Source organism: Paroedura picta, chromosome 4 (assembly GCF_049243985.1).
Source record: "Paroedura picta isolate Pp20150507F chromosome 4, Ppicta_v3.0, whole genome shotgun sequence".
NCBI lineage: Eukaryota > Metazoa > Chordata > Lepidosauria > Squamata > Gekkonidae > Paroedura > Paroedura picta.
This window is the reverse complement of record NC_135372.1, coordinates 125537074-125564902: the sequence shown is the minus strand read 5'-3', so window position 1 is coordinate 125564902 and position 27829 is coordinate 125537074.

Below are 27829 nucleotides of genomic sequence, written 5' to 3'. Positions count from 1 at the left end.
GACCCAGGAGATCCCTTCCAACTCTATGATTCTATGATTCTTGTGGAGAAGCAGAGAATCAAATCTGGTTCTCCCAATTAGAGTCTGCCACTCTTAACCGCTGCACCATGCTGGGTCCCATATGTGTATGGCCCAGGTCATATCAAATGGCCACTGCACAGAACAGACTCCAACGAACCAGAGTTGGAATGCCAAAACTGAACATCTGAAAAGGACGGTGGTATCTGTTGTACAGATAGTATCACACACTTTCTCACACACAGGCTTCTTTTCAGTTTTTACTCCTCTGACTTGCTGCTGTAAAGGAGGAGAGAATTATTGAGGCTCCTGTTGGGCATTCAGCACTTGACCCTGAGGTCACCACTGTCATTTGAGGCGTCATCTAGTGACAAGGCAGTGGTGTGGGTGGTTTTTGGAGGGTGACCCTGGGGTGAAAGGCTCTGTATGCCATTTGCACAAAGCAGCCCGTTCCCACTTACATAGCATGGTTGTTACGTCATCATCTACACGAAGGAAATTTTTCTTTTTCTCTTCCCTTGTGTCTCCAGAAACAGAACGGATTATGAGTTTCAGATATTCTGTGGAAAATATTTTATATTTCAATGGAATTCTGCATCCATGGCACATTGTTAGGCTAGAGATTGATGTCTGTTTTTTAAAAGTGTTTTTAAAAATAACCTTCCAGTTATATATATACTAGTTTCAAAGCCCCTTTATAAAAAGGGGTTTTGAAAGGCGCGTGAGTCCGGCAGGGAGGGAACCCCCAGCAGTCGCGCGAAGCGCGGCTGCTGGGGGTTCCCTCCCTGCCGGACTCCCTGCCGGACTCACGCGCCAGTCCCCGGAGCTGCCCCGTTAAACATTTCCTTGGCAAGAGGGCTTTGGAGACTCCGCGGCCGGGCCAAAGGAGGAGACTTGGACCGGCCTACATTGCATGGCTGTCGCAAACCTTGCTCTTCTTAAGCCCTGCACCATGCACGCCCATTTATCCCAGGGGGGGGGATCCTGGACCGTGTCCGTCCCGGGAAGCCTCGCCAGAGGCCTTTTGTCGCAATCCAGAAGAGAGGCGGCCACGGCTCCTGCAATGCGGGGCTGCGCAGGGCAGCGACGCTGAACCGCGTGTCTCCGTTTGCGGACACAAGAACCGCTCCCCCTGCGGCCTGCGCACTCGGGCGCTTCCGCGGCCATCTTCGGGTGTTTCCGGCTCCCGCTTCGGCTCCCTTCGTGCTCGGTCGGCGCTTTCCGCTTCTCCCGGTGCCGTCGGGTTCGAAGGGGGCTCCGCGGGCGGACGGCGGGACGGTGAGCGGGGGGTGCTCTGCGTGGCGGCCATGCATGGCCGCCTGGGGGGGGCTCCGGCGGGGCTCTCCTGGCGTCCTTACCTGGGGCGCGCACCAAGCACGTGCTTGGCCGCGAGGAGGCGGCGGCGGCGGTGGGGGCCGGAGGGCCGGGGCAGCGCGGGGATTCGCTTGGCGAGGGGGCGGCTGGAGGGGGAGGAGGTGGGAGGGCTGGCGGGGCGGGCGAGTGGGAGGGCCCTGCGCGGGCTCGCCGCTCACTCCAGCGCCGCCCGCTCTTCCGAGGCCGCCCCGGCCAATCTCCGCCTCCTTCCTGCAGGAGAAGCGCAGCTGCTCCTCTTTGCTGCGCGCCGCCTCTCTCTCTCTGTCTCCGGGCAGGCAAGCGAGCCAAGCAGTCGGGGCCGCTGCTTCTCCTCCTCCTCCTCCGCCTTCCCTCTCCCTGCCGCGCTCCCTCCCTCCCTTTCTCGGCCTCCGGCTCTCTCTCGCGCGCGTTCTGCGGGCCCTGCCGCAGGGAGACTCCAGCCGACGCCGCTTCGCCGCCCGCCCGCCCTCCTTCCTTCGCTCCCTCCTTCTCGCCTGCCTGTTTTTTTCCGGAGTGCGGGCGGGCTCCAGCCATCTGGCCCTTGCCTGCCTTGGCACGCCGCGAGGGGGAAGGAGGCGCCGTCGCGCTCGGGTGCTTCCGCGGCCGTCTTTGGGTGTTTCCGGCTCCCGCTTCGGCTCCCTTCGTGCTCGGTCAGCGCTTTCCGCTTCTCCCCGGTGCCGTCGCGTTCGAAGGGGGCTCCGCGGGCGGGCGGCGGGATGGTGAGCGGGGGGTGCTCTGCGTGGCGGCCATGCATGGCCGCCTGGGGGGGCATCTTCGCCCGCGCCCACCTTTGCAGGGAGGGGCGGCAGGGGGGGCTCCAAGTCCACGGGCTGTTCAGCTTGGGTGGGATCCTGCAGCATGCGAAGCCGGGAGGAACTGCGAGCCGCGCTGTGCGCGGCTCGCAGTTCCTGGAGCTGGGAATCGGAGGGGCCAATCGGCAGGCGCTTCGCGCCTGCCAATTGGTCCCTCCGATTGTCTGTCGTGAGGAAGGGTCCAATCTGGACCCTTCCTCATCACGGACTAATCCCACCTCTGCCCCCCTTACCGAATTATATAGTCCGTGGCGCCCGTGGCGCCACGGGCGGTTTAAAGATATCAATTCTTTAAAATGCTTAACTTTGACCCTTTGCTAGAAGCACAGTAAATGTCTAGCTCATACTAATGAATCCTACAAAATCCAGATATGGGAAGATACATTTACTTGGCATTTTAAGTCATCAGGATACTTACAAAAAACCCCACAGAGAAGAATTTTTTTTTTTCCAAAGACTTTGGAGAGATTGGTCCTCTAGTATTATTTTTTGCCACTGTTTTGGGAAACTGAAACAGAGAGATGATTTTGTGGACAAACCAATGCCACCCTGATTTTGCATCTTGCATTTGATAAAGTATGGTAGATATTTCTGTGATGACTTCTCTGAAACCATCCATGAACACCCTCCTTAACCTCCTCCCCAAATGTCTGGTAAAGGCTGCTTCTGAAAGGAGGAGCCCAATGAACAGGGTCATCCTAAGAAGAGTCACACACTTCTAAGCCATGGACTTATGGCCAAAATAGATGGTACTCTATCCTCAAGTCCATCAGAGTGACACAGTGGTCTTTTAGAGCCTGGATTTTCACTTTTCCAAATGATGTGGGGCCCCAGTCTTGGTGGGGACCATTTGTGTGTGTGTAGGGGGGGGTGATAGGTTTCTCTCTCCCCACAGCAAATCCTATATTGTTATGAATTGGTGGCAACCAAAAGACAGGTATCATGGATCACTTTGAGCAACCTCTTTCAGAGTGTTTTCCTATCAATTCCCCAGATCTGCCTTATATTTGTTGTTGTTGTTAGGTGCGAAGTCGTGTCCAACCCATTGCAACCCCATGGACAATGATCCTCCAGGCCTCCCTGTCCTCTACCATTCCCCGGAGTCCATTTACTGTTGCACCGACTGCTTCAGTGACTCCATCCAGCCACCTCAATCTCTGTCGTCCCCTTCTTCTTTTGCCCTCGATCGCTCCCAGCATTAGGCTCTTCTCCAGGGAGTCCTTCCTTCTCATGAGGTGGCCGAAGTATTTGAGTTTCATCTTCAGGATCTGGCCTTCTAAGGAGCAGCCAGGGCTGATCTCCTCTAGGACTGACCAGTTTGTTCGCCTTGCAGTCCAAGGGACTCGCAAGAGTCTTCTCCAGCACCAGAGTTCAAAAGCCTCAATTCTTTGACGCTCGACCTTCCTTATGGTCCAACTTTCACAGCCATACATTGCAACTGGGAATACCATAGCCTTGACTAAACACTTTTGTTGGCAGGGTGATGTCTATGCTTTTTAGGTCTTTTATTTATGATGCCACAAAAATCCTGCCAGTCCTTTTTTGCAAGCTACAACAACCAGATTTTCATCACTAGATGGTTAAAGGGATAAAGATAAAATGAAAAGTTCACTAGATGCTGCTGTAGTAGAATTGTTCTTTTCATATGAGACATGCTGCTGGGATAACAGAAAATGGACCAGAGCACTTTCAGAGAATAGCCCCTTAGGGACCAACATGATTTTCAGGGTATAAACTTTGGAGAATCAAAGCTCCTTTATTCAGCTTTGACTCCTGAAAAGTTTACACCCCGAAATTATTGCTGGTCTCTAGGGACTCGATTCTAGCTGGACCTGTGATCACACTTTTACACAAACATCCCTTAATCTCAAATGTTTTGTGGGTGGGGGAGAGAACACAAAGAGAATACAAAGCCAACACAAAGTATTCTCCACACAAAAACAGGATTGACTTGCAAGTATTCATTGCCAGGCCAGATAGGGTCCCATTCAGGGAATTCCAGGGGCATCTGCCCCTCCTAAACCAATGCTTTAGAACCTTTGTGACATCTGCCCAAGTCATTGGTTCTCATACACTCTTCATTGCACAAATCTCCAAATGTACCATAATATCCACTGATGTATTTCCTGTCATCCACTTGTTTCTTGTACCCGGGAGGCGACATCCAAAAAAATTCCTGACCCGAGCAGAAAGATTGCAGGGAGCTTCACATGGCTTGTTGAGCTCACCCCCAACAAAATCATGTCAGCCATACAGCCTCATCTTGTCTTGGGGGTTGCTAACAAGGACTGCTGTCCTCCCAGAGGTGGGGGTCTAGATCAGGGGTAGTCAACCTGTGGTCCTCCAGATGTCCATGGACTACAATTCCCATGAGCCCCCTGCCAGCATTTGCTGGCAGGGGCTCATGGGAATTGTAGTCCATGAACATCTGGAGGACCACAGGTTGACTACCCCTGGTCTAGATCCCACTCACAGGCTGCAGAGGTGAGCCAGCTGTTCCCCTGATCCCCTTCAGACCTTTCTGGTGCAGAAGGAGGGAGAGCCAGAGCTGCCTGTAGGCCAGGAGGTCTTTGAGGGCCAGCCTGGCCAGAAACGTCAGACCAGCCCAGGCCAGCAGCCACGCAAGAGCCACCCCTTGGGCCACCGCAGAACAGGGACCCCGGAGTGGAACAGGACACCCCTCTCAAGTGTGCTGGCAGCGGCACAGTAAACAGATTGTGACAGATTATGTGTTCCCACGTGATCTGCGACAATCTGATTCTTGTGCCTTTTTTTCATTCCTGGAGTTGTATGGGTTGGCAGCCATGGCAAACAGAATACCAACTGCTTAGGAAATGTATGAGTGAGATCAGGTGTTGCGATTACTGAGAGACGATATATGAATTATGCTAGTTCACCTACTGCTTCTCTCTCTTTTTCCCCCACCTCCTATCCACACAAATCTCCCCGAGACAGTTTAAGGAATTTCCTCCGGAGAGAAAAGTCTCCCAGAATCACGATTAGCTCCAATGGAGCTCAGCCCATCAGCAAGAAGGGCTCCTGCAATTTGACACAGCAAAAGATCTCACGATTACATGCGGTTCCAGACTGTATTTTCAAAACATGACCCTCCTCATCAGGGATACCCAAAATACTCCGAAATTACGTGCTGGGGGAAGGGTGGGGGGAGAGAAAGAATAAATGAAAACAAAAACCCAAGAGGCTATTTTGTTTTGTGGGCTTGGCAATTTGCCGGAGAAGAGGCCTGAAGTGATTCATTTCATACCTGAAATATTTTATGATGTGAAGAATCTTTTCTGTTTCTGCAAGAGATTAAAAAGTTTATTTCCCATTAGGTCTCTCTGCTCACGCAGTTGCATTCCTGGGAAGTGATTTAGATGGGTAGATGGGATAAACAGATACCCCCTTATGAACAGGCAGAGATTTTAATGCACTTAGGAATACAGAGAAGTATATTGTTACCATATATTTCAGCTGTAGCTGAGGAAGGCTTCCCTTGCATTTGGTATTAGTCAAACCGTGTGGAGTTGCGATGCTACAGAGAAGAAACGTTACTCTGGGATATCGCCTTCTAGCAATTATCTCGACTAAATATTTCCAGCATTCCCTCAAGCTTTCTACACTCAAACCACGGCCTTCGTTTTCCCCTTCCGCTAATTCAAACGTTCATTTTCATTGATTAGCCAATGAGCGCCGTATTTTGTAAACAAAGGCTCTTGCTCAGGCTGTCAACTGAGAAGGGGAGGGATTTGTGAGGGTGACACACTTTCCCCGACATTTGGTGCTTCATTTCCATGGGGTCTGAGCTGACATCTTTAGCTTTATGACTGACATCAAAGGAAATCACTTGAAAATCGAGGCTCTTTCACGATTCAGACAGCTTGAATCCCTAGTTGAACAGAACAGTCTGCTAGGCAACAAGGGGGTCTTGTTGACTTCGAGGGAGAGAAGTGTGGGGTCTGGCCTTCACAGAAGACAACCAGGTGGTGGGACAGCTGTGTTCTGTTCTCTGCTCGGCATAATAAGAAACGAATCGCTGAGTCCACCCCATGGGGGCATCTCAGGGTTTAATCGACTGATGTTCACCAACTGCACAGAAGGATGTGCCAGTTCAACCTCAGGAATCTCAGTAGACTTATCAACGCTCTTTTAAGGCCTTTCAAAGATATGAAACACAGATAACAGGATCCAGCTCCACTTCTTTATGGTCTATGGTTTTTGTCCACTCACAGCTGATAACTGTCTTACAGGTTAATGAAGAACCCGCAAGCTGAAGAGTCTACAGTTACCCACAAATGGGTCTTTCCTGCATCTGCATTTTCCTTTCTTCTCCCTCTCCATTTTCCGTGCTGGTGACATTTCACCCCTTTCTCTTCCAAGTCTTCTGTGAAACTGAAATGTGATCGTTGTAATTGGAAAGCGGATAGAGTTTGAGTCCATTTAATTACCTGCTGTGTTTCCCTACTTGACAGTTTATTGTAGATGTAAGCTATGGGAAGAGAATGCCTAGAAATAGATCCTCATTTCCAATAGTACTGTTTATGACGGTTTCATTAACTTGGTGTAAAGCTAACCCTCAAATAGTTTCTGGGGGTTACTCACTTGGCAATGCATAGTTAATCTTGGGAGTATGGATTAGATAAAATCTAAACTCATTTTAACTGTTCATTGTATAGAATTCTCCCTAAACTGGATACTGAACCAGATCTGGGTGCTCCAGTTTTGCACAAAGCACATGAGAAATTTCAAGGAAAATCCAAATAACTTTTTATGGTAGTCACTGATATTACTCAGCGGAAGCATTGCCAGTTCTGGGTTAGCTAATACCTGGACTGCAGATGCAGTTCTGGGTTCGGTAATACCGGGACTCTTTTAGGTGTAGAGCCAGGAATAGGTAGGATTTGGGGGCACGGATGAACAAGAAGAGTTGGTTCTCATATGCTGCTTCTCTCTGCTAGGAGGCGTCACAAAGCGGCTTACATTTGCCTTCCCTTTCCTCTCCCCACAACAGACACCCTGTGAGGTGGGTGAGGCTGAGAGAGCCATGATATTACTGCTCGGTCAGAACAGCTTTATCAGTGTCATGGCGAGCCCAAGGTCACCCAGCTGGCTGCATGTGGGGGAGCAGAGAATCAAACCTGGCTCACCAGAAGTCTGCGCTCCTAACCACTGCACCAAGCTGGATGCAGTGCTATGGAGTCTATCCTCCAAAGCAGCCATTTTCTCCAGGGGGACTGATCTCTTTAGCCTGGAGATAAGCTATAATTCCAGGGGATGCCCAAGTCCTACCAGGGGACTGGCATCCCTACTTGGGGGGGGGGGGGGGTTATTCATTTCATATATCTATCAGTGATCCCTAGATTTTTCCTGAATCCTTTAGTAGGAAAAAAACTAAGTTGTTTCAATAGTTTGGATAACATTAGCATAGTTTCTCTGTTTATTAATTTTGTTTCATAGAGTCATAGAATAATAGAGTTGGAAGGGACCTCATGGGTCATCTAGTCCAACCCCCTGGATTATGCAGGACACTCATATCCCTATTGCTCATCCACTGTAACCTGCCACCCCCCTGAGCCTTCACAGAATCAGCCTCTCCATCATACGGCTATCCAGCCTCTGTTTAAAAATTTCCAAAGATGGAGAACCCACCACCTCCCGAGGAAGCCTGTTCCACTGAGAAACCGCTCTAACTGCCAGGAACGTCGGATTGAAGACAAAGAAGAGTTGGTTCTTATCCACTGCTTCTCTCAACCCAAAGGAGTCTCAAAGCGGCTTACAAATATCTTCCCTTTCCTCTCCCCACAACAGACACCCTATAAGGCAGGTGGGGCTGAGTGCACTGTTCTGTGAGAACAGCTCTAACAGGACTGTGACCAGCCCAAGATCACCCAGCTGGCTGCATGTGAAGGAGTTGGGAATCAAACCCAGCCCTCTAAATTAAAAGCCGCCACTTAACCACTACACCAAGCTGGAGAGGAGTGAGGAATTGGGAGCATACATGAACCCTGACAGACAGTGTGTGTTTGCACAAATTACTGTGTTTATATGTGATGCCTGAATACAATTTCAGTTACTGTATTCATCTCTAGTTTCTGAGAGTTTTGAAAAAGAGCTCCATTTTACCAATGTGGATTTTATAATAAAACACTAAGAGCCTTTTGAGGTTAAATCGTTCAAGCTTTCATGAGTTCTCCTTTCCTAGCGATAGAGGAAGACAACAGCAAATGTGTCTCTGGAGAGGCCCCTGGAGAGACGACATGCAAATGTTCTAAGTAAACATAACCCGAGATTTTGAGATTGTTGGGCTCATCTCATTATTTAATTCAAAAAGGAGCCCCCCCCCATCAAGAACCATTTATGTTTTCAAAATAGGTGCAGATGCAACACAGCAGTCAGAATACAATGTAGTGTAAGGATACTAAGCCACATTGTACAGGACATTAACAAATTTGTTGCTGTTGTTGTTGTTGTTGTTGTTGTTGTTGTTGTAGTTCACCCTTCCTGGTAGGCTCAGGGCAGGTGACTACAATATTGTGACATGAACTGTAATTCTGAATTATAACATGAATTATGCCATATAAAAAAGGCATGCGGGTCATTTTTGTTTTGAAAAAATCTACGTCCTCCACAAATGCAGAATCGGCTATTTCTGTGTCTCCCTTTGATGGTTCCCCCCACATTCTAGTCATGAAAAATCAGACTGCTTTTCAGAAACTTTATAAATTGTTCAATATACAGAATCACCTTGTATGAATTTTCAGTAATCGCTTATTAGTTGTAAGTCTTCAAGCCGTGAAATTTATGCCCCTATTCAAATTCGCTCTTAAAAGAAAAAATACAAATGCGCTTTCCCCTGACTAGTCTGAGCGCTTTAACTGCAGAAATATGGTAAAATAGAACTTCCACCCATTTGTGTATGAATTATTAAAGATAGCATACTACATTTTCATGTCTGAGTCCCCCCTCCCCAAAAAAGGTCGTTACCTGCATTATCTTGGCCGAAACATTGTGCAGAAGAGTATTCTATAGCCAAATGGTGCTTATCTTTCTAATATATTACTGGTATTATAAAAACTCAATGAATATGAATTATTGCTGTTATAATGCTCATGACATTGAAAATTATGCTCCCTAATAGCATCTTTATTAGTACATTAATTGCTTCCCTTGGTGTCACAACTAACCATTAACTACCCACTTTGCCATTGGCTAATGTTAAAAAGTGCTGGGGTGAGGGGCTATGCACATTTTTTTTTGTAGGCTATCAAAATTTAGTTTTATTTCCCCCCCGGCCCAGAACAAACTGTCTAGCAATACAGAACAGTGTTTTTCAAACTTTCTGTCTTCATGAGGCACTTTTCTGCACTGACTGGTCTGGATAGATATCACACGTGATGCTGGGACATTATTTAAGGGTGAATTAACAATTTGCTTGTGTGGAACTCGGAGAGCTACCTGGAACACATTAAGAGAGCAATCCAAAGGAGGTCTACTCTGCATTCTACTGTGGTCTATTCGATGGAGCTTACGCCCAGGAAAGTGTTCATACCATTGCACTGTTTGTACTCTGCTGCATCTGTGCATAACAGAAAGAACCAGTAGTAGTAAGTGTGGCTTTTTTCTAGGGAACCTTTTCTGCCATTATTTAATTCACCCTGGGTTCCCAAAGACAGAGCGGAATATAAATCCCGTAATAAAGATGAATAATAATAAAATACATTATTTATAACCTCCAGCTCAACCAACTATCATTTCCCAAAGATGCTAACAATTCAGCTGCACCAAAGAAAATAATGGCATAACATCCAACAAGCAATCTGCAAAACAAATTATGCTTAAGAAATAAGTGACACAATAAAACCTACACCAGATCATAACAAAAAATTAGAAGAGCAAGAAAGCAGCAGATCAACCAAAGGCGCATTGGAATGAAAAGGTCTTTGCTACGTGTTTGAATGCCAGCTGTGAAGGTGCTAGGTGGGTCTCATTGGGGAAAGCCTTCCTGAGATGTAGCACTGTACCACATAGCCCTTTGTCTGCATCATTGTGGATGGGGTCTCAAGGGCAGGCATCCAATATCTGCACTACATGACTCCTGAGAGCTCCTGTGGGAGTGGGGGGACTACAATTCAGAGAAAGAAAGAAGCGACATAGTTACTGTTAAGTGGGGAGGAGGATACTAATTTTATGGTGGTTTATAAGTTACATTGTGGGTATTGTGTTTTGTGGTTTATTATTAGAAGGCAGGGGTTAGTGGCTGCTATGACAGTTGCTGGGGGAAAAGAAGAGCAAAGGAGGGGTGGAAGGAGGGGTGGAAAGGTGAGCCAGCTAGGGGTTGGAGGTCCCAGTAGTGGGGGGGGGGCAGGGAGATAATGGCAGAGGGAGAAGGTGGGTTAAAATAAATGTGAGATATGGTAATTCTCACACCCCCTCTAAACTTTGGCCCATCCTGAGATATGAGAGTGAAAGGGCTAGGAAAAATAGCCTTTCTCCGACATTGGTACTACACAGCACTAGATTCGTAAATAATAAGCTGAGCTAACAGGGATGAAGTGGTATACAAGTAAAATATTTATTTATTGTTTATTTATTTAAAACAATGTTGCAGGGTGTAGACACATTCATTCAGGAATAGATAATTCTTTGGAGGCCTAGGGCCTATTACTAGTCTTCTTACAGAAGAAGCTGACACCTCAACATGGGTTGGAAACCAATGACATCGAATGAAGAAGGAATGCAAGTAGTAGAAGAAGAAGAATTGGTTCTTATATGCCACCTTTCTCTACCAGAAGGAGTCTCAAAGCTGCTTACAGTTACCCTCTCTTTCCTCTCCCCCAACAAACACCCTGTGAAGGAGGTGAGACCGAGAGAGCCCTGATATTACTGAAGAAGAAGAATTATTATTGGTACTTGTATGCCGCTTTTCTCTACCTGAAGAAGTCTCAAAGCCGCTTACAATCGCTAGTTGACTCGGGGACTCAGCTCTTCTCCAGTCACCACAACCATTTATGGAACTCACTCCAACCAACATTTCATTTTCCATTCTGATGCGGTCAGGCTGCTGAAGAAATGTGGGGCCATTTCGCACGGCTTCAAAATAGCACAATGGTTGCTAATTGGAAACGCTACTAATTTGCCATAACCCACGACGTCGTAGACAATCTGCAACAATCCTGAAACCGACCCGCCAAAAGTGCTTCGTTGTGGCGCTTTCAGGGGAATCCAGAAAAGTGGATTCACCCTCCGGATAGCGATACACTCCTGCAACCAATCTGCAACACTAGCACTAAAGACCTGTGCGTTACCATTGTTGCTGGTTCTTCAAAGTCCCTCCCCCTGGCTCTCTCCTCCAAACTTCCGGCGAAGCGATCGCCATTTTTTTTTCTCCGAGCGAGCGGGGATAAACGCACCGGCGAGCCTCTTTCTGTTTAGAGGCTTCCCTGGCTTCAGTCCTTCACCTTTAGTCACTAAGCACAAACCACTTAAAAGCCCGTTTGCTGAAATAAAGTCCCTTTATTTTTTACACATAAATTCAGCCGAAAATCGGGCCCGTGAGAAGGGGGGGGGAATTTTTTTTTATCACTCGAGGCAGCGTGCAAACGATCATACAATCAAATGACAGCTCACATTAGGCAGCTGGATGGGTCTCTCCGTAGCAACGAATCTACCTAGATTCGTTGCTATGGGTCTGGTTTTTTTTAAAAAAAACCTTTCTTAAAGGGAAAGGGGCTGTTTGGGAGCATGCTAACAGCTGCCCATTGGCTGCTTGACGGCCAGGGGCGGGACGAGCTTGGCAATAGCGCTTCCTTTCTAGCGATTTCTGCCGAGACCGGAAGCCTGTGGGAAACGCTAAAAAACGCAACTGATTCCACTACAAAGCCAGGTGTGCAAAATGACGAATTCCACTATTTTAAATGGCGATTTTTCATTCCGCAAACAATTTGCAACAAAGATCCCCGTGCGAAAAGGCCCGTGGTGTTGCTTCCAGTGACTATGAGCAGCCTATGCTGATGCTATCATCTCACCTCAGCATCATGGCCTGAAGAGACCCAAGGAAAAGTAATCATTTTGGTTTCAATGATAAGAGTATATCAGTTTCTAGAAAATCATGACATGAGGTCATTGAGGTTAGGCATGAAAATAAAAGAGCCACATACACTATTTCAGATAATTTAAGGAAAGCAGCTTTCTCAAAATGCACAAACCCCCAAATTACTTCTGGTCAGATTTGAATGGTCATCAATAAGTCTTCTTTCTTTCAATGGACTGTTCCCCCTTGTGTTTGGCCAGATTCTCCAACTGCCTTCCTGTAGGCTGAGACAAGTTTATGGTTGCACTAATGGCCTTTGTTATGTTTCCAGTTTGAGTCAATTGTTTAACAAAATTAACATTTTGTAATTCACACTCCACTTCTCCCCATCAAAACAGTTAAATCAACTTGAAATAGATTTTTAAGTGCCTAACTGATTCACTGGCTACATTCAAAGAATGAGGCTGCATGCAGCTGGTACTTTAATTAAGAGTTTGTTCTCATGGATAGCACAGTTTGTTAATTTTTCCGTGTCAATATCTTTTGTTCCTATGTTTCCAGTGCATTATCCATTTAAATGACACTTTAATGAATACTTCAGCAGTTTTGTCTAATTTAAAGGCAGCAGCTATCAAGAAAGTTGGGTGCCATTATGCTAGTTTACCAAATGTTTGGGAGATATTGTTTTAAAGAGTCTTCCTTAGGGATAAGCTAAATATTTTGTGCAAACTTTTTCTATGCAACAGAAGGGGTATTTTAGGGGTGAAATGTAGCTTGTTCATTGCTTGTTTCCTGCATCTCAGGGTAGAGGGCAGTCTAAGAATGGTTGACCCTGGGTCATTCATAGATTCATCGAGTTGGAAGGGGCCATCTAGGCCATCTAGTCCAACCCCATACTCAATGCATGGGCGCTTCTGGATTGGGACGGTAGCGCTACCCAGCCACCATGCCAACCATGGGCCCTCCAGTGAGGAGGGCACGCGCCCAAGGAAGCCATGGAGTTGGCGGGGGAGGGGGCCGGGGATGGCTTCCCCACAGCCTTGCCGGGAGGAGGGGGCCACGGGGAAGTCACTCCCTTGCCGGGGGGAGGGAGTCTTCGCGGCCCACAGGGAAGCCGTGGAATCCTCAGGAGGGAAGGGAGCCAAGGATCACTTCAGGTGCGCTTGGTGCACCATGGGGAAGCAGCTGCGTCAGAGGGGGGGGAAGGGTCCTTTCAAAGCCCATTCTTATGAACGAGCTTTGAAGCTAGTTTGACTATAATTCTAAAACTTCAGTGCCGAAATATGGCAAGTTTTATGGAAAGTATTTACTTTGATTCATATCTGCTAATGCAAAAAAAAAAAGGCTCATGACATTTTCAAAATGTTACAGTTAATATTATATGGCTAAAATGCTGTTAACTTTCTTTCCTGGTCATTACTTGTTTGTTATAAATCAGATTCCTTTTATGATGTTCTTGGAGTCTTTGTGCTCAGTACAAAAATCCCAGTTATTGTTTATGGAAAAAAAACCTGGTCAACTTCTGTGCAAATACTTTGGTCTTTGGATAACATTTCTTCTTGTAATCAGTTTGTGTTCTGTTTCTAAGGGCGTTAAGACACACTGCAGTTTAACAGGAATGTAACTTTAAACCACAGTCATTGTGCTTTGGTTTTACATGTTTGGGAAGCAATTTTATCTTGTTTTCTTCTTGCTGTCCTTTGTTTCTCATTCATGCATGGAACCAGTGGAGTACAATGATATGCATAGTACCTTTCAATGACAAAGAAAACTTCAGACAAACACAGACCCTCCTGAGGATTGTATTTTCGGTGTTTCCTAAAATAGGCAAAGACAGACTCTGGGGAAGTTGGAACTCAAATGGTTTATGCTGGCCACTGGCCAATTCTTGACAAGCACTTATATGGTGTATTTAGTTGAAGGTTGTTTCAGAAGGTAGCTAAATTTGAGCCCAGTGGCATCTTAGAAACCAACAAAATTTGGGGGGGAGGTGTTAAATCCGTGGGTCAAGGACACACAGAGCTGAAATCATTGCATCTCTTTATTGGTGACAGTGCATGATACAAGAGAATGCCAAGACTTCACTGAAGGATTCCCCCAACTGCACATTATATACAGTTAGAGAACAATGGATCAACTCATGGTTGTGGGTGATTGGACACACAATGGTTTCAACTGATTGAAGAAGAAGAAGAAGAGTTGGTTCTTATATGCCGCTTTTCTCTACCAGAAGGAGTCTCAAAGAGGCTTACAGCCACCTTCTTTTTCTTCTCCCCACAACAGACACCCTATGAGGTAGGTGAAGCTGAGAAAGAAGAAGAGTTGGTTCTTATACGCCACTTGTCTCTACATGAAGGAGTCTCAAAGAGGCCTACAGTCGCCTTCCCTTTCCTCTCCCCACAACAGACACCCTGTGAGGGAGGTGAGCCTGAGAGAGCCCTGATATCCCTGCTCAGTTGGAACAGCTTTATCAGTGCTGTGGTGAGCCCAAGGTCACCCAGTTGGCTGCATGTGGAGGAGCAGGAATCAAACCTGGCTCTCCAGATTAGATGTCCATGCTCCTAACCACTACACCAAAATGGATCCACAGAGGATCCTGTCACAAACCAACTAGTCAGGCTGTGGCTGCTCTGTATTAATCCACTAACTCCAGCAGGAAAATCAGCTAGCCACAAAGCAATCAGTTGCTCCAAATCTCAATCCTGCCTTGGACTTCAATATCGCTCCCTGGCAGGGCTGCCTACACAGCAGGGGGTATGACTGTCCAAGAGTCAAAGCAGAAGCTTATACCTCTTTTTTCTTCAGTAACATCTTCTCTGATGCCAACTTCCTTCACCTCATTCACATCCAGTGTCCCTCAGAGATTTAAAAAAAGACGTTGGTTTCCTATTTATGGATTCCATATTATGCTGGCAAAATTTGGATGTACAATTCCAAGGAAGTACATTGCTCTTTTAAGCTAAGCACATATCATGCCGAATCTGAAAGGTTAATTGCCAAAGTATTTCATTATAATACAAACAGAACAAGACCATTAAGTTGTAAAGGAAAAATACCAAACACTGTAAACCTGACTATACAAAATTATACCCTTCTGAACAGATGTTATTTTACATAGACAAAATCCAAGCTTAGTGTTGCAGATTGGTAACATCTGTTCTTGAGTTAGTCAACTGACTATTTTGCTCTGTTGAAGGTCGTACGCCCTGCTTCTTGAAAGACAGACCTTGGTACGGCTTAGGTCACACAATGAATGCTGGAGCAGATGGGGTGGGCTAGAAGCAGATTCATCCATTTGCTTTGGCTCTGCCCTGCCCTATGATATAAAGCTTCATTGAAAATCTGAGGCAGCTGCTTTTATAGCTCTGATACATACATAGGTGACCATGGAATCAACTGAAAGGGTTTTAGTTTGATACAAAATTACATAAGTAATTAGAAATAGTTTTCTAAGACTTTGAGCATTTACACATACATCAGGGGAGAGACTAGGCTAGACGTTTCCCTTGGGGTGAATTTCTATGGAAGCTTCTGGAGAACTGAAGGGTAGAGCTCAATGTCTCCCATTTCAAAGAGTCTATCAAGTTCTGATTAAGAATATCTCAGTTGTATACAAACAACTAGTTTAGTGCACCTAGATTTCTTTACCTTACATTCCAACCTAGGGAGACATGATAAAGTTAAAGGTTAGCACTGTGCTAAAATTACAAGCACGTATTCTCCACAATCAAATCATGTACATACATGTGTGAAACTGCCCTTATAGTTGTATGGATGGAGTGCAACACAAGAGGCAGTGTTGAAATGCAAATTCTGATTGGCTGGTACCATCACACAATATCATCCTGTGTCAACTCACACTTCGGCTGCTGGTCAGTTTGAGCTGGCACTCTCTTAGTGCAAGCACAGTTTTGCAAAAACCCAGGGCAGATCAGTTTGGCAGGCGTTCCCAGCTATTCAACATGAGCAGAACAGATGAGGTGAATGATTGACTCACAGCTGATCAACACCTTTGAGTCCTGTATGTCTGACTGTTGAATACATACATCTGGGGCAAAATTTGCAGTCCTACCTGCAACCCACTTGTGATCTGGCACTGGTCTACCTATCTGGTGAGGTTGGTACTGTTTCCAACAGCAAAGGGATGGCTAAGGTCAGCCATGCACAGTAGTAGACTCTGTGAACTTAGTAAAACAAGGAAGTACCTATGGAATGAGGCCACAGTGATATGGTGGCAAGAAGAAAAGTCATTAGTTGGGAGGAGGTCCCAGCCATACTCTTCCCACAAAATGTTGGGGAAAGTGGGGGAGGTGATAAAGATGTCCAACGAGAAGAGCAGAAATGGTCAGAGAAGAAGTCAGGCTGTCAGCCAAACTCAGATGGAGAGGAACCACGGGCAGCTGAAAGTCGGAAGGGAAGTGGAGTCTACAAGCAAGATGATGGTTGCAAACTTTTGGACCAGAAAATGGGCTCATAAAAGCTGTCTCTTTGTCTTTGCTTTTCTTGAAATGATGGGAGACATTTTTTTCCACAGAAAATCTCCAAACATAAACCCATCACATTCTGTAGTTCTCGAAAGTTATAAAATGCAAGATATTTTCTGTATTCATTATTTATATATATTGCACATGCATATTTTTGCCTTTTAATCTTGACACCTGGAAAAAGCCACCATCAGCTGTGTAATTTTTTAAAAAAATCAATTTCAATTCAGCGGTTCCACCCCCCCCCATCTGTCAGGAAAGCAGCACAGTAAACAGAGGCATAACTGTATCACCTAAGTATCCAGACATAGCAAAATAAATTACCCAGAACCATTTGAGCTAACTGGTTCTGGATGGCAACCCCGAAGGACACAAAGTCGGCAGCTGTTCATTTTGACTTGAACAAGCAGTCTTGCATAATACTCGAGGAAAGGATGGCGTTTGCTCTCAGCCTCTGGAGCTTTTGGCCTGACAGCGTGACATCTATAATGACCTTTTACCAACCAACTTGAGGATACAAAAATGTCACTTCACAACAATCAAGGGGCTGAGTGCAGAGGACCAAAATCTAGTCATGTTGGGAGTGCCAGAATGTATTCACGGTGCGACTCCAATGGAGCCAGTTGAGGAGGGCATCGTAAGCAATCTGCTCTTTCAATTTTGAAATTCCCCTTATCTCCAAGGGCCAATATTCACATTACATTTTCCAACGCGAAGATTAATGTTAGGGTGGCAAAGGCTTACTCACATAGATTAGTCAGCCAGGGCTTTGGTTGATTAATTGGCAGGATGGGGATTTTAATTGGTAGAGCTGAAAGTTAGCCGTGCATTTCCTCGCTTTGAAGGTTTCACTTCTGGCCTGATGCTGCAACAGCGAACAAGGAAAGAAATATTAAAGAGGCTCTTCTAACAGTGAGCGGTAGCTTCTGGCTGAAAACGTGCAAATTGGATTATGCCTTCCCATAGAAAAGCAGGGCTAATGAAGATGTGAGCAAGAGAGGGAGGTGACTGGGCTGTCACCAGCCGTTGGAGGTCTTGGGGGAAAGGTCCAGTGAGGGGGTCATAGAAAACCGCAACCATTAAAGGGTGTATGGAAAGTTGGCTCCAGAGGTGTTTGGTGACATCTGCCCGCTTCCATGGGAGGTTGCTTGACAGCTGGCATAATTTGGGGTTTATAGCTGAAATGTGAGAGCAATTGCTGCCAGGACACATCTTTATCACTTCCCAGAATGTGGGGACGTTAACTAGATATGGGCAAACGTTGCACTCCCATCAAGGCAAAAGGAGGGAAAGTAAGAAACATCAGCACGCCAGGAACAAACTAGGGCCTAGTCTGGACACAATAGGTAATGCACTTTCAATGCACTTTTGAAGTAGATTTTCTTGTTCCGCACAGGAAAATCCAGCTGCCAAAGCACATTGAAAATGCATTATCCTGTGAGTGCAGACTAGGCCTAGAACACCTCCAAAAGTAAAATCGCTTCAACGCTGGAGTTTGCCTGGCCCCTCCCTTTTCCCCAGAGTGCCCCTTGGATGTGCCTCAAATAGGCAGCAGCATATAAACAATTAAGGACTTAATTTATAGCAGCTGTTATTACCTTCCCCAGAAATGAACAAACCAAAAAGAGTAAGAGTGTGAGGATGCAGGATCTAGGGCCTAGTCTGCACACAATAGATAATGCACTTTCAATGCACTTTAGAAGTAGATTTTCCTGTTCTGCACAGGAAAATCCAGCTGCCAAAGCACATTGGAAGTGCATAATCCTATGTGTGCAGACTAGGCCTAGGATTCTTATCTAGACTGGAATCTCTTAAGAATAGGTAGTCGGGGGTGGGAGGGGGGGGAGAAAAGAAACACAAAGGATGATGAAGAAGAAGAGTTGGTTTTCATACCCTGGTTTTTGCTAACTGAAGAAGTCTCAAAGCAGCCATCCTTCCTCTGCCCACAGCAGATACAACAAATACCCTGTGAGGTAGGTGGGGTTGAGGGAGCCCTGTGAAAACAGCTCTAACAGGACTGTAACGAGCCCAAAGTAACCCGGCTGGCTGCATGTGGTGGAGCCAGGAATCAAACCTGGCTCTCCACTGCTCTAAACCACTAAGCCAAGCTGGCTCTCAAGGTTATCTTTCCCCAGTGATTAAAATAAAGCACAATTCATGGGGTGGATCCCGTATCCCAGCACAGTGAAAACAACACAACTTCCATTCGTATCTGTGGGACACTGATAGTGAGGTCCTAAATTAAGGCTGGTAGCTGCGTTGGTCTGAAGCAACAGAACAAGGTTTGAGTTCAGTGCCACCTTTAAGACCATAAAGTTCTGTGTATAAGCTTTTCTGTGCAGGCGGACTTATTCAGAGACACTGACACAGACTTCTTCAAGCCTTAATGCCATTCTAAGCATAGTGACACCCTGATCTTCAAAAGATTTAGAACTCCCTTCAGGATTGCACTGTGAGTCATCAGCAACATCCAGTTTACTACAGAGGAGGGATTTTATTTGGTTGTTTGGATTAATAAAAATGGGGTGCTCTAATTTTCTATTGTACATTGTTACGTGTGGTACAAGTTGGGGCCTTTGCCCAACTGAAGAGCCTTGCCACATTTTTCACATGATTGGCTGGTAGTCTGCATAGGAGGTGGTGATTTGGGTTGGAGAGTTGTAAAGTTTTAAGCTACAGTTTCAGTTTAAGTTACTGGACTCTGATTTTAGTTTCAGTTTAAGGAATAGCTGCAATATTTCTACACATATATTATTATTAATATTGATATTTATAAAGATTTGCTCAATGACCTTTCTCTTCAGACTTGGTTTGGGCTACATCATAATAAAACACCCATAAAAAGAACATAGATAATTGCAGCAGACAATAAATCGTTAAAATCTAAAATGTCTAAAACATTTCAGTTTCTAATGGACTGTTCTGAAATTACAATGGGAAGGAAGGAAAGAGGGGGAAGAGAAATCTGACCACCCCAAAATGATATATAAATGGGACACTGAAAGGGAAGCCAGTTCAGTTCAGCAGTGTTTTTAGGCCTCAGCCATAGGCCTCGTAGAAAAGATCCATTTAACAAGTCCTGAGGAACCATTCAAGAGGGTACCACCAGGCTGATGGGTGAGGCCAGTCTGACTTGGGGCTGGGGAACCTAGCAGATTTTGGTGGCTCAGTCTTAATGTACTTTAAGAAATGAGCACGCGTCCCTAAAATGGAAGTAGTGTGACTTCTATTTCACCTGTCCTCCAAGAAACTCAGGATACCACAAATTACTTGTCTGCTCCCATTTTATCCTGTGCGAGGCAGGTTAGGCTGAATGTGACCCAGTGAAGTTCATGTCTAAGGAAGAATTGCTGTTGTGTGTGCTTGTCAACAGAAACCGAGATCAGGGACGTGCAATTGCCATTGGCTAGCATGCAGGATCCATCCTGATATTGATCATTATAATTGTCCAATCAGGGGACTCCGCTTAGGGCCAATCACAGGCTTTGCCAGGAACTCCTAAACTGTATATAAGTTTGGGTGGTGGGATGTTTGTCAGTTCAGTTGCGTGCAATCAATAAGGAGCTGATGTTTTGACATACAAGATCAATTGTAATAGGGGGGAATTTCCAAGTGTGAATCCTACCCACAGATCAGAGCAACCAAAATCTGCTTCCTAAGTCACCTGCCTCAACTTGCCTCATGGTGGAGTTGTCTCCAAAATAGTTATAGCTTGGCTATGTATAGGAGTGTGTGTGTGTGTGTGTGTGTGTGTGTGTGTGTGTGTGTGTGTGTGTGTGTGAGAGAGAGAGAGAGAGAGAGAGAGAGAGAGAGAGAGAGAGAGAGAGAGAGAGAGAGAGAGAGAATGGCAGTTTAAAAACAAGCAAAAGCAATTTTTTAAGAAGTTCATTTGTGGCAGGTTTCCTCCCCTTTCTCTTTCCTCTGCGTACAACATCCAGCCATTTGCTCCACAGCCATGAGATTCTGGAAGTAGGGTCTAATTAATGCTGACCTGGGCTCCAAGGTCATCCACTGGACAATGCAAACTGAACAACAGTTCAGTCTCCATGTCCCAAAAGAGATGGGGGGGGGGGCGAGGGAGCAGCTGGCTGCCTCTCCAGGAGGATTTCCCCAGGTTTTTGCTAGAGAGAACTGTTATTCCTTGGTGTGCTACAAAAAGGTCTGATGGCACAGATGGAGGGGATCAAGGCCTCGGTATATTTTCTGCTCTGCTGTTAAAAAAAAAAGTTCAAATCCTTGCACTTTCTTCCTCAGTTCAGGGACTGCTCTATGACCTCGGATGACTCATACTATCAGAAAGTACATCTAAGTGGCTTAATTTGCTACATGGAATTGCTACATGTCTATTTGTATCTAGTGTGTTCACCTCTTTCGCTTGCCCCCCCCCCCAAATCCCCAGTCTTCTCCTTCAACTCATTCCATCTTCCACTGTTTTATTATTATTGTTATGGCTCCCCAATTCCCCACACAATGAATGGCTCTGGGACTGTGGCAGCAGATTTAATTTTCTTTGGATGAGAATGCGATAGAGATTTATCACGTCATAATGTTACATTTAGTAATTTGTACGCAAGCAAAGCAGGAATGAAGAAGCAAAGACAGTCAAGGCAGGAGGGTTGCTAGTCCTCATCAGATTCCCTAGGAGGAGAGGGATAGGATGAGGGCAGAGGAGAGGGAAACCCTGTGCTCAGGAATCAGTCAACCAGGCCCTTTGGTTTCCCTCTCAGACTGAATTCTGACACAGTGATTCCCTTCTACCACCAGACTCATTGGATGATGACGGGAAAAGAACTTGAGGGTTTAAAAAAAAAATCCATCGTTTTCCAAATCATATTACTGCTAAGCTTGCACAGGGTCCTCAGGGAAGATAGACGTTAGACAATCAATCAATTATCCTGAGCCTTCGGGGAGGGCGGTATATAAATCTAAATAAATAAATAAATAAAATGATATCTTAATGGAGGCTTCACGTGGTGTGGTGGTATATCTCTAAATATCACCTCTAATGGACAAACAAGAGGTGGCTAAAGTCATTACACCTAGCTGAATCTGCACTTAATTTGTTCATTCCATTGTGGATCCTGCTGAATCCAGATCAATTTGAACTCGGGTCTTCCTCTTCCTTCCCCCTCCCCATTGAAACAGAAAAGTGTTCTGCATGTGGTCAGGGAAGCTCAGAAGGGGGGGGGGGAGCCAAGGGCAGCAGGAGCCTCTTTCTTTTCTTGAGAGGATGGGGAGGAAGAGGATTGGAGACAGCAGAGGAGGGGGGGAAAACCAACAAGCAAATCTCTAGGGCTTCTGGAGCTTCTGCTGAGAGAAGTTAGGGCTTCCCCTTTAAGGAAAGCCTTGCAGCCTGGGAATGAGGAAGCCTTTGAACTGAAGCCTTGGCCAATCAGGGCTTTTCTACAATGGAGGCTCAGCAGCAAGTTCGGAACAGGCAGAGATCTGCACGCTTTCTCATGCCGATTTTTCAAATATTGAGGGTTATATCCACTCTAGGATATCAATCCTGCTTGTTGCAGACAGAAAATTTAAATCAGACAAAATCAAAATGGAAATCGCATTCAGTGGAGATAGCAAGGATTGAATCGATCTGGGATTGGAATAAAAGCTCCGTGTAGATTCAACCCTAGTTTGCGAATGCCTAGAAGACACCTAGTTTGTTGGAAAGATGATGGTGTCCATGGATTCTCGGCTTTCAGCCTGTCATCCCACTAACAGGATATTCTTCAGCTTTGGAGATAATTGAAAAAGGCAAGTCCAAAATGGGGAATGACTGGAAACCCATCTTTATCTAGCCACTGTGTTATTTTGCTTACTATGTATAAACTTGAACTTGTTTGTCTGATCACCACGCCATCTGTTTACAAGGTATTCGTTTGTTGGCTGTTATGCCACCTGTTAACTATGCAGGGATATGTTGGTCTGACAGTAATGCTGTCTAAAAATTTCAGCCCCATGGCACCTTTAAGACCAAGTAAGATTTATTCAAGGCATGAGATTTTGGATGCAGGCACGCTTCCTCAGGCAATGGAACAGGAATCATAAGAGTACAGGTATAAGGAGAAACTAGATTAGTAGCAAATATGTTGTCTGTTTACAATGTATTAGTTTGAACAGCAGACATTTTTGTAGACTAGTAGCATTGTAATAAAAGAAGTTGCCATTTTATTATATCTGATGGTTTTGTATTTATTAATAAATAACTTTGCTCAGGGCCCTCTTCCCTTACCTGCTGCTGACTCCAGGCACTGAGGTGCGTCTGAGAGCAAAGAGGGTAGAGTCCAGAGATGGAGGGTGGGAGCTGCAGGGGCAGGGCCAATCAGGGTGCAGCCAGCTTTGCTGGATGCACCCTGATTGACCCTATTCCAACTTGGACAGCTGGACACGTTCCACCCCCCAGGCTGTTTCACAAATACATAGAGGAACGATGGATAAGGACTAGAAAGGAAGCCCATTGCAACCAGGAATGCAATGGACGCTAGGACCCAGGGGACACCGGGAGGTGCAGATCTCTCTCTGGGTCTCTCTCTCCATGGCAGCAGGAGCCATAGCAGGTAATTAGGGCTCATTCTTATGAGGGAAGTAATGCTGGTCAGGAGCTTGGAGCAGCTCTCTCGGTGTCTCTCTGCCTCCCTTGCAGCAGAAGCGATAGGAGGGAATGAGGGCTTGTGTTCGGTTTGGCAGGGCTCTGTGTATCTCTCTCTGTCTCTGGCACGTCTGAGAGGAACTTGGCTAATGTCCAGGGAGTGAAGGTGGGAGCTGTAGGGGCAGGGCGAATCAGGGTGCAGCCAGCACGCTGGCTGCACCCTGATTGGCCCTATTCCAGCTTGGACAGCCAGACACGTCCCACCCCCCAGGCTTTTTCAGAAATATATAGAGGAACCATGGATAAGGATTCTGTAGACTTCATCTTTGTACGGAGATTTGAAAACTTTCTATTGAAATGGAGGTAACTACCATTGAATTACTGTAATTCAGAGGTTTTTTTTTTCTTGTTGTTTGCAATTGTCCACTTCTGTGACCTCTTTCTGTTTATTACTGACTTCAGCACTGGCTAGTATGTGGTTGGGAGACCATCACTAAGGAATACCATGGTCTTGACAAGGACCCAAACCATCTCTGAATGTCTCCTGCCTTGAAAACCCTACAGTGTTGCCATAAATCACCTGTGACTTGATGACACGTTCCACCACCACGGAGCCACCTTGAATCAAGAGGAAAGGTGGGCTATGAGCAATAAAATTAATAAAATTAATAAATAGCGTAAACAAAAAGAGGCTCCAGTTATAAAGAAACAAAAATAACTGTCAAGGGAATTAAAGACAGGTGACGTTGTATACTTCTACAAGACTGCTAAAAATTCCACGTATGAGATAGCTTAGTCCAGTGCTCCTAAAGCTATATATTGCAGGGAAACCCCAGAATTTGAACAGAATTAATAGATTCCTGGACCTGAAGTTCTCATGCCAGAAGAGCTAATTAAACAATATTTAACCAGGGCAATTTCTGGGCTATCCAATACACCTAAATCAAAATTAAAGATTGCCTTTAATAGCCTGAGAACACTTCACACATCTGCACCGAGGCAAATATTTATATATGAAACTAGTGATGTAAACGGAATGGGCCAACCAAATGCAGTACAGATTTTGTCTGTTGTAAACTTTCCCTAATGTGATTTTCATTAATGACATTTATGTTCATGTGGGTTGAGTGGTTGGGTGATTATGGATGAAGCAAAGAGTTGGAGCCCAGAGAACCTTAGACTCGGAGAGTATATGGGGGATTATTATCCCCACACCAAAATAAACACCATCTGGCTTTTATTGGTTTCACATTTCTGAAGTGCGAATCATTGGAAATCTGTGCAAGAAAGCACATTTGGGGGGGGGGGGGATAGATTTAGCTTTGTTAGTGTCCACACCCTTCTTTTCACAGCCCCTTTCAGTGACATTATTTCCTGGGTTGTGCCTTTTTATGGGGGGGGGAGGTGTCCTCTCTCTCCCCCACACACCTTATTGATGGTTCTTCCTTCTTTCAGTCACATAGATAATCCCACCCATTAGGAGATTACAGAATGAAAGACACACCATTAGAACTTTACAGAGCCAGTTGGATACAGCTACGAGAGGTGATTGCTAACAGCAAGTGAAAGCAATTGAGAGTGACAGCAAGTGAAGGCAAAATAAATAGATCAAGCTAAATAGATCAAGCTATGTTAGTCTGTCCGGAGCAGTAGAAAAGAACAAAACTCCAGTAGCACCTTGAAGACTAACAAAATTTGTGGCAGGGTTGGAGCTTTCGTGAGCCACTGCCAAAATGTAAACAAAAGCAAACAAGTAAGCAAAATATTCATTGCTGGGAAATTATCAACAAGGGGAATTGAGTTTTGGCCCTGCCAAAGCTGTTCATGGAAAACTATAATGGTTTTGGCTGGATTGTAGCATTATGATCTCAGTGGGTGGGAAGAACAAACTGCAAGGGAGAGGCTGATGAAGTGAACACAGAATGAAACCACACACGCACGCACACAAAATCCACTTAATTTTATCCCTTTGATGCAATTTCATTGTAGGGAATCATCCAGCAAAGGCAATGAAGACATTGCACTTCTGAGCTGAGTATGCTGAGAATTTTTAACCTTTTAAAGTGCTTCCACTGCAGAAGCTGCAGTCAGAGGTCCTGAGCTTCAAGAGAATGAGCCAGCTTAACTGCACCTAGGGCTCCACATCACAAGTCCTCACTATATCAAAGACTTGTTGACACCAGGACATAAATCACACAAGGGGTCAGAGACCGTCACAGCACCACAGCCAACTGAGAGGACTGTACGGCTTTGAAATCCAATACTTCTACATTTCTGCTCCCAAACACGACTTGGGAAGGTTTTGAGAGGGGTGGGGGGAGCCAAAGTGGAACTGAAGAAGGTCAACCTGCATAGGGTGTTCACAAATGAACTATATTGTTATGCGATTATTTATGCTGGGAAAGAACAGTCCCCCCAGCTGGTTTCGGTGGGGTTTAAAGGTGACTCGGTATGCCCTTGAGGTCCAACAGAGGTCACTTATTCATTTTGCTCACTTCCTTTCGTTTCTAGACACAAAGAATGTCAGAAGAATTTTGAAGGCGATTTGATTCAAATGTCTCAGGCCTTCCTCGAATATGGGGTAAGGTGAAGGCGGTTCCTCAGAGAGGCATGGCTAAGTGCAGAGGAAAGCAGCTTGCTGCCTGGACTCACCAGCAGACAGCAACATTCAGGCTAGATCTTTATGCTAGATCCTTTTAGTGTGCGCAATCCTGCACCGCTAACAGCTTTTGCTCTCTTCCCTTCCTCATTCCCTGTCTGGTGCTCTTCTGCTATTAAGACTTCCAAGCCTCAATTAATGCTAGCCTACATATTCATTCATTCATTCATTCATTCATTCATTCATTCATTCATTCATTCATTCATTCATTCAATGTATAGCCTGCCTTACTCCAAAGCACAAGGTGGTTACAAGAAAGTCACACCCCCAATATGAAACCCCCTCCTGCCCAGGCATTGCTCTTGCCACCTGTCTGCGTGCACTTTCCCATCTGCTTGCTTTCATTGCTCCACCACCCGTGCTCCCTGCTGCTCAGTGTCATTGAGGAGGGCCATGGGAATGGTGCACAGTACAGTCAGGGTTCTCATGGTAGCCCGTGCAGCAGCACTCCCAGCTGCGTACACCAGCCAGCACTGTTAAGTGCCCAGGCAACTGCGTCTGGACAACAGGAGGGCCTCTGAGTAGGAGAAAGAGGAACAAGCAGGAGTGGGGCATGTAAGTGGGGGGTGGGTGGAAAAGGAGAAATTAGTAGATGCCTGCTGGTGGTCAGATGGGGGCCCCTGGACACTATTCCCCAAAACCTGGAATCAGCCCTGATTAGGACCATCCAAATGATGCATGAAAACTCACACACTGTCATGTGTCATTTGGTGAGTACCCAGCTTGATGGGTGGTAAAACGGTAATGACTGGGGAAGGCCCTGGCAAACCACCCCGTATTGAGTCTGCCATGAAAACGCTGGAGGGCGTCACCCCAAGGGTCAGACATGACTCGGTGCTTGCACAGGGGATACCTTTACATTTTAATAAAATGTATATGTGCTGTGCTCAGGTTTTGGAATTTGCCTTCTGGACTGATAGAGCTGTAAACTTCCTAATTCAACTATTATTTTTATTATTATTTTATATATCATATGATGTGTGCAGTATAGGAAGGAGATCTGAGGATGGGATGTTCTTGGGTGGTTTGCCCCCTAGTGTTCCTTGGAGAAAAGGTAAAGGTAAAGGTATCCCCTGTGCAAGCACTGGGTCATGTCTGTCCCTTGGGGTGACGCCCTCTAGCGTTTTCATGGCAGACTCAATACGGGGTGGTTTGCCAGTGCCTTCCCCAGTCATAACCGTTTACCCCCCAGCAAGCTGGGTACTCATTTTACCGACCTCGGAAGGATGGAAGGCTGAGTCAACCTTGAGCCGGCTGCTGGGATTGAACTCCCAACCTCATGGGCAAAGCTTTCAGGTGGCTGCCTTACCACTCTGCGCCACAAGAGGCTCCTTGGAGAAACTACCCCCCAAATCCTCGGAGGCCTCCCATCCAAATACTGTCCAGGGTCAGCCCTGCTTAGCTTTCGAGATCTGATGGGGTCGGGCTTGCCTGGGTTATAGAACGATGCTATGACATTATTTAAACTACAAACTTGTTCTTGTTGCCTTTGTTTTAGGGGCTAGCTACCTGGCCTTAATCTCCAGCCATGAAATTGGGTATTTAAGTAGACACACATGGCCATAACCATGTGTATGTCATCCTTGGATTCAAACCATGCATGCAGCACACACAGAGGAAATCTTGCTGTCCCTCCTTTGGACTTCTTCATATCACAAAAGGTATCTATTAATCTTTCTTTGACCCAAATCATTATATCCCTTATTGTGTCATCTCACCTCTTTACTCTCTTATTGTATGTTTGTGTTAGTTTTAATTGTGTGCAAGTGCGTTAGGGCTTTGTTGTTGTTGTTGCTAGGTGCAAAGTCGTGTCTGCCCCATCGTGACCCCATGGACAATGATCCTCCAGGCCTTCCTGTCCTCTACCATTCCTCGGAGTCCATT